General features: G+C 31.7%; 1 long non-coding RNA gene across 1 annotated transcript; it reads left to right on the top strand.

Moving 5' to 3' along the window:
• The first annotated feature begins 5,244 nt into the window (after positions 1-5,244).
• Positions 5,245-6,339, top strand: LOC112941204 (uncharacterized). Its single transcript, XR_003246288.2, has 2 exons — positions 5,245-5,408; positions 5,870-6,339. It is a non-coding gene; the product is annotated as an uncharacterized lncRNA (long non-coding RNA).
• The last annotated feature ends 234 nt before the right edge of the window (positions 6,340-6,573 follow it).

Genomic DNA, 6,573 nt, shown 5'->3' with positions numbered 1-6,573 from the left:
TTTAAATGAATTTCCACTATATATAAGAGGCTAGAAACAGGCAGTCTTTGACAACATGTTTGGTTTTAGCCGTTTGAACTATATTTAAGTGTAATTTGGTGGATTCAATTTTTTATTTTATTGGAGCTTTAACCAGCCGCAATCATCGGTGAGTGTTCTTATATTGCCTTTTGCTGAGTGTTCTTATATTGCCTTTGATTCTTTCAATTTCTAGAGGAGTTACTTTGTCAACCAATATATAGGCTTTTTCATCTCTAGACTCTCAATTAATATAAATAATTTGTTTGCTATCAAAATAATTACAAGAAAGTTAATAAAATAAATTTCTAATGATTATTGAATCGAATAACAAAGTTCCTTAAAAATTATAAATTTTTATGATGTAAGTTTGGTCAATTAACCTACCTATAATAATATTAATGTAAAGAATATTCTGAAGGCATTGAGAGAATAAATCTAGCTACAAATTATATTGGAAAAATTACGCAATAAAGCAAATTTATACTATTTGATTACTCATCATAACTATAGTTTGCTATGATTATAACTCGCAACTATTATTATACAATAATTACGTGGACTGACTTTGAGTTTAAATAATTAGTCATGTTTCTATATGTATAATTTGCAAGAATATACAAATACATACGTATATTATACAATCATTTAATCAATATACATATACAATTCACCTCTCTCCCACTCTTTCCCCTCTCCTCTCGCCTCTCCCCTCCTCTGTCAATCTCGCTCACCTCTCTCCTCCCTCTTCCAATCTCGCTTTCCCTATATACAAATGCATATGTATCAATGTTTTTGATAAACACTGTTGGGACTCGCCTCGAGGCTTGCCCTTGGGCTGGACTCTAGAAAAACGCCCCAAAACTCAACTATGGGGCTTAGTTTTAGTTCTGTAAGACTTACACCCTAAGCGCCCAATTATACGCCCTAAGCACGCCCAACGCCCAACGCTCAGGGCTCGCCTCATAGATCTTACACAAATTATGTTTTAAAATCTTTAGTTAACATTGTTGACCCTCGTAATTTTTGAATAATTGAATGACATTTAATAATTTTTTAATCTATAGAGATAATAAGATTATGAGTAACTCAAATAACAAGTTGTAATATCGTATCTTTACTATTTGGTAACATGTGCAGATAATTATTTAGTACATAACATTTCTTTATAAATACATAGTGAAATTTTACTTTTTTACTTATCGTTGCTTTTCATAATTTTGGTACATGTCTCAAATATATTTTGATTTTCATCAATATCATTTTCAAATTCGGTTGGTAAAGTTGGACGCTCTCTCGCCATTAATCCAATCTCTAAATAGTACTGATATCTCTATATCTGCTACTAATGAATATCTATGCTCTCTAATTTGAAATCATGTTGCACTAAAAGTGCTTCCCGAAGCTACTGAAGATGCTTGAATAGTTAACACATCTCGAGCAATATGTTGAAGTTTTGGAAATCACTTGCCACGATTGCTCCACCAATCTACAATATCAGTAAAACCTTGTGAGACCTTAATAGTTTTCGTATTTTTATTAATATATGCATCAAAATTATTTCTATCACAATGAGAAAGTTCAAGATAACAATCTAACATAGCATCAATATCATCTTCATTATATTTACACCTAGAACTTTGAGGTTCTTTATTACGTACTACATTTCTTCTATTACAAGTATACAATTCATACAATTTTTAATTTCAATTTTTATACTATCTTTAACATCTAGACAACTAGGTGTTTCATCATCTTCAATACTCAAATTAAAAGATATTTTATCAGTCATTCGTGATGCACCTTCATCTTTGTCTTGGGGGTTTAACAAACAAGCGGTTGAATAAATTTGAGGAATAAGAATAAAATATTTTTTAAATTTTCAATTTTTTTCTTAACAGATATTTCATATCTTGGTTTATTTTTTAATTTATAAAATTTACTAGAAATAACACAAATATTTGGTAGAACAGGGCAAATAGTTGGATAATAAAGTTCAAATATTTTTTTTGTACAAAGATTAAAAACTTTTAAGAATACTATAAGTTATTTTAGGTCATTCCAATCATTATCATCAAGTTTATAGTTCATATTTGAATTATGAGCATTCCAAACATTTGTAAAGATTTTCTATATTCATAAGCAACTTGAAACATTTCAAATAAAGAATATAGGTAACCTTTACCAATGGTTTGTAATTCAAGTATGAATTATAGACTTGATAATGATTGAAATAACGATAACGTAAGAGAATTTATAGAATCCTTAAAAGTTTTTTTATTTATGTAAAAAAAAATATTTGCACTTCATTATTTTACTATTTGCTTTGTTTTACCAAATATTTGTGCTATTTCTAGTAAATTTTATAAATTCAAAAATAAACCAAGATTTGAAGAATCTGCTAAGAAAATTGAAATTTTTTAAAAATATTTTATTTCTATTCCTCAAATTTATTTAACCACTTGTTTGTTAAACTCACATTACAAAGATGAAGGTGCATCACGAATGATTGATAAAAATATATATATTTTTTGGGTATTGAAGATGATGAAACACCTAGTTAATTGTGAAGAAGTTAAAGATAGTATAAAAATTGAAGCTAGAAAATTATATGGTATAGTTCTAATAGAAAAATGAAGTACTCTCTCTGTCTCTATTTAGTTGTCACTTTATTAAAGACGCACATATTAAGATAACAATAATTAACATAGTGAAGTTACAATCTTAGCCTTATTAAATATGGTTTCAAAAAGGATGAAATGAAACTATGAAATTTTCAATAAGTTTAAATGAAGGTATAATAGGGAAAAGAAATTTGTCCTTTGTTGATTTGTCAAAATGGACAAGTTAATAGGGTCATCTAAAAGAGGAAATATGGGCAAGTAAATAGGGCCAGAGGGAGTACGTAATAAAGAACTTCAAAGTTCTAGGTGTATATATAATGAATGTAATATTGATGATATGTTATTGTTATCTTGAACTTTCTCATAATGATTTTGATGCATATATTAATCAAAATACGGGAATTATTAAGACCTCACAAGGTTTTACTGATCTTCTAGATTGGTGGATTAATCGCCACAAAGAATTTCCAGAACTTCAACCGGTTGCTCGAGATGTCTTAGCTATTCAAGATGTCTTAGCTATTCAAGATGTCTTAGCTATTCAAGCATCTTCAGTAGCTTTGGAAGGCACTTTTAGTGAAACAAGATTTCAACTTGGAGAACATAGATATACATTAGCATAAATAGCTTGGAGATATCGGTACTAGTTAGAGATTGAATTAATGGAAAGAGAAGGAGTTATAGGCATCCAACTTTACCTACCAAATTTGAAAATGATATTGATAAAATGATGCAAGATTTTATTGACGACGACATTGATGCATTGGAGGAACTAGTCGATCAACCAGTTCCTTATCATGTTACTAAAGAAATGCCAAATGTAAGAAAAGATTGACTTGGTAGAATGAACTATTAAATATCTGTGAGTATGATAATTCGAGATCTAATTCAAACAGAATTTTTCCTAGAAGGTGGTTGTTTAGATTAGGTCATTTAATCCTTTATTAATATTTTGTAACTCAAATTGTACTATTTGATTAATATTAATAAAAATATAGACAATTCGCCTTATAAATTTTTTTTTATTATTGTCTTCAACTCTTATAACTTATAAAGTTTGAAATTTAAATTTTTAATAAGCTTTTAACGTTTGAAATTTAAAGTTTGAAAAATTAAACTTTTATACTTTTGAAATTTTAAAGTGTGAAGTTTAAATTTTCAAACTTTTAAAGTGTAAAATTCAAACTTTTATACTTTTAAAGTTTGAAAGTTTTTATTTTAAACATTAAAAGTATAAATTCTTAACTTTGAAATTATGGATAATGCACAAGTACCCCTCGATCTATGCCCGAAATTTCAGAGACACTTATACTATACTAAGGTCCTATTATCCCTGAACTTAATTTATTAATAATTTGTTATCCCTTTACGGCCTACGTGGCACTGTCTTGTGGACCAACGCTGGTTGACTTTTTTTTTCAAGCAACTGTCACGTAGGCCGAAAAGGCATAAAAAATTATTTATAAAATTAGTTCACGGGGTAATAGGACCTTATTATATTATAAGTGTGTCTCTGGGATTTCAAGCATAGGTTGATGGGGTAGTTGTGCATTTTCTCTTAAAATTATAAAAGTTATTGTATTATTTTATTAATGTTCCTAATTTTTTAGTTTTAACAAGTAACCCGGTTTCCGGTCCCAGTACTGTACCGGATATACATATATTCTGCTGGAACTTCCGGTTCCGGAACCTTTCCTCCCAGCGGCTCTCGGTTTTGATCGCTCCCGGTCCGATAGTGCCGCTACCGGTTCCGTTGCCACGCTTACTTTGGCAAGGCAACAAAGGGAACAGAAGCATCAACCTGGTTAACTGAGAAGCACTAACCTTAAGGAAGATGCTATGGGCATCAAGAATCTGTGGCTGCACAAGAAGTCTCCTACAAATATGGCTATGGAGGTTCATCATGGAGGTTTTTAGCACTAAGGAGAAATTTCATCTCACAGAAATATGGAATGGATTACAAAAGAAGTCAAAAGCCCTTATGGTTGTGGTGTCTGATAACCCTTCGCAATCAGTTGTCAGTTTTTTGGGACAAAGTAGAGATCACAGTGGGTAATGAAAGAAAGACTGAATTTCTGGAGGATCAATGGATTGGTGGTCCCTGTTTGTAGTCCACCACCCCTGTTCTATATATATTAAGTCCCCAAAAACATGTTTAGATAGATCAAGTCTGAAGTGTACAAGGTTGGGACTAACTTTCAGTGACTGGGAATTTGGAAGTCTTACCTCAATGCTTCAGCCCATTGATACTTTTTGAGGAATTACTGAGAACATAGACCAATTAAAATGGAGGTTGGACAGGAAAGGAGAATTTTCAGTCTACTCTCTCTACTACAACATGAACCACACAAGTCATTAAAATGTGTGTTGGCCTTGGAAGCTTATTTGGAAAGTCAAGGTTCTACCAAAGGTATCATGTTTTGTTTGGTTGGTGATGAGGAAAGTACACGTAACTCAAGATAAGTTGCAAAAAAGAGGTCTTCAGATTTGTTAAGATGTCTCTATTATGTGGACACAAAGGAAGAAGTAATGAGCACCTTTTCCTTCATTGCAAGACAACTACAATTTTGTGGCCACATGTCCTTTAGTATATTGAGGATAAAATTGATCATGACCAAGTCTACGTTGGAGCTTCTGCGAAACTGGAAGAATGTGAGGAGAAGCAGCGCCGAAGAGGAGTGGTGCAGGTCATTCCTGGTGGACATTTTGGAAAGAGAGGAACTCTAGGCATTTTGAAGACACTAGTAAATCTACCTAGAATAAAAGGTTAAATTGCCTTATTTTGTTCTTTTTTGGTGTAAACAAAATATGTGGGGGAAATAAGAGAATTAGTAGATTTAATTGGCAATGTATAAGCTTGTATATTTTGTGGATAGATCCCTATTCTTTTTAATGTTTGTTAAGTTTCGACAGCTTAGCATCTCCTTGGAAGCTGAGTTTTGGTTATTTACACCAAGTTCTTTTAAGTTGTATAATCATTAATATAGGTGACATGCGCAAAGCGTGTACATTACAGACTAGTGTCATGAAAAATGGATACAAAATTTTGACTTCCTTGTTTTGGCAATAGGTCTGAAAAAAAATATCTAAAAGTATCAGATTTAGATAGAGTTAAAAGAGCACTATCTTCTTATTCTTTTGTTTATTTTTCACATCTGCATAATTCCAGCCGCCAGGTTGTTGCTATTATTTACATTTTGCTTATTGTATAAGCTGCTGTGTCTCAGGTGACAATTGCTCGAGTATACAATTGGGATGTGCAGCAACGTAAGTTTCGACAAGCTGCCAGTCCAAAAGAGTCGTGATCAAAATCTGTGTATGTGGTACTCACTTTTGCTGCAAAGAGTACGAGTTAGATCTTTGTTTATCGTTTTAGGTTTGCTTGTTTTGCACTCTCCGCAAGCAGGATCCTGGATTATTATTCAGACCATCAGTTGTTGGGCTTGTAGCAATTTTGTAAGAAAACAAATATTTATTGGTGAGTCTGTGTATTTACTAGATAGTTAGGAGCAAAAGTAAAGTATAATAATACAATCTGTCTTTAAAAAAAAAGAAAGTGAAATGATACAATTGTACCAAAGATTGATAAATTGTGGTATCACCATGTTATATTGTTCCTATAGGGGGCTTGTCTCTAGTCATTGTACTCTAAAGAAATGAATGAATAGCTCCAGTTTTTCTGACTTTAGTATCTCAATTAAATGTTCACCACAGGTAATATCTACTTAGAAGATATAATTCATTTGAAGATTATCCATAGTTAAACATGCTTCATACATAACCATACTACCAATAGGGGCGAGTTTATAGAGGAGACTATGGGGCACGTGAAAACATGGTCTCCATGAAATTCGTTGGTTAATGTATATAGCTTTTGAAATGGTAATAATATTAATTATTGGCACTCATGCTCTAAGAAGGTTGAATAGTG

The sequence above is a fragment of the Solanum lycopersicum genome, chromosome 1, assembly GCF_036512215.1.
Source record: "Solanum lycopersicum chromosome 1, SLM_r2.1".
NCBI classification, from domain to species: Eukaryota; Viridiplantae; Streptophyta; class Magnoliopsida; order Solanales; family Solanaceae; genus Solanum; species Solanum lycopersicum.
Note: the sequence above shows the minus strand (reverse complement) of the source record. Positions and strands in the feature narration are given on the sequence as shown.